A 1,604-nucleotide genomic window follows, 5' to 3' on the forward strand; every position below is an offset into this window, starting at 1 on the left:
TGTCTCTGGCCCACACCCTGCTGCCACTCCCAATAGTGGCAGTTCTGCTGATACCCAACCCTTGGCTAGGTGCCAGGCAAGTCTCGCAGTGCCAAGCACCAGATACACATCTTGTTCTTACAGTGGCCTTTCTTGAGATAGGCATTATATCAGAAGACTAGTTTCTATTAACTGTAGAAGGCTTTTCCAGGCACAATCAGACTATAAATGTGAAGGAATTTGGATGATCCCTCATTTTACTGATGACAAAACTAAGGAGTAAAGGAACAATTGTGATATAAAGCTACCTCAGACACTTGCAACTGTGGTGAAAAAACAAACAGTAAAACAAGAAACAAAAAACCTACTGGGTTCAGGATGACCATGAAATCTCCAAAGATGATTCATTCATATTCTTTCATTTTCTGTGTTTGTCTCTCTGTGTCTCTGTCTCTGTCTCTCTCTGTCTCTCTCTCTCTCTGTCTCTCTCTCCCCCCCCCCCCCCCCCCCCGTGTGTGTGTGTGTGTGTGTGTGTGTGTGTGTGTATGTGTGTGTGTGTGTGTGTGTGTGTGTGTACTAGCATGCAGATGTTTGCATATGCATATGGAAGTCACAGTTCAGCACTAGGTGTTGAGCCTCAGGCACCATCCGTTCACCTTTGTTGCCAACAGACTGGAGCTTCTTCAAGTAGGCTAGCCTGGCTCACCAGTAAATCCGAGAAACTTGCCTGTCTCCACCTCCTTAGCACGAGATTACAAGGGCGAGCCAACACTTTACCCACTGAGTATCTCCCAGCGTACCCTTTCCTCCCCTTAGAGATTTTTGTACCAGGTGCTGTAGACGAATTTTCTCAGTTCTGCCTCACAACCACATGTGGTATGTGCTTTGAAACTCCTACTATACATATACAAAAATAAGCACTGGGGAAAGATAAAGCTCAGTTACAGAATAGTGTCATTAAATCAAAAAAGCTGGTAGCAAGTCATTTAGATAAGAACTAACAAAAAAAGCCTGGTGTGGTGGTGCACGCCTTTAATCCCAGCACTGGGGAGGCAGAGGCAGAGTTCAAAGACTAGCCTGGTCTACAAAGTGAGTCCAGGACAGTCAGGGCTCTGTGTAATAGAAAAACCCTGTCTCAGGGGAAAAAAGAAAAGAAAAAAGAAAATTGTGGATCCCCCTTTCCCTCTCCTCAACCCCGCCAACTTGAACCTGTAACCTTTTCCTCTGGACATTTTCCCTCACTGATCTGCAAATGAGCACAAATATATTAAGGTTTTGAGTTGGCATCTGGTATTTAGCAACATTTTTCCTAGTAGAGAAAACATTTTTGGTGAATACTGTACACTTTCCATCGACCAAACAGAAAGAGGAGAAAGAGGCTATCTCTATACAGATAAGCAAAACAAACAAACAAAACCAAGACAAAACCAAAAGTGCCCGCCAACTTCAGCAACACTTCTGGAGATTCAGGCCCTAAGGAGAATCCTATTGACATTTATAGCCAGAGGTGAAGACTACTTTTCCCAGTGTGCATCTGCTTTCCGTAAAGATCATGTCATCAATTTCTTAATCGCAATGCACCTTGGGGATTGTAGTCTATGAAGGCCCAACCGCTTCAACTGCCC

Source organism: Acomys minous, assembly GCF_964271855.1.
Source record: "Acomys minous genome assembly, chromosome: 2".
Lineage (NCBI taxonomy): Eukaryota > Metazoa > Chordata > Mammalia > Rodentia > Muridae > Acomys > Acomys minous.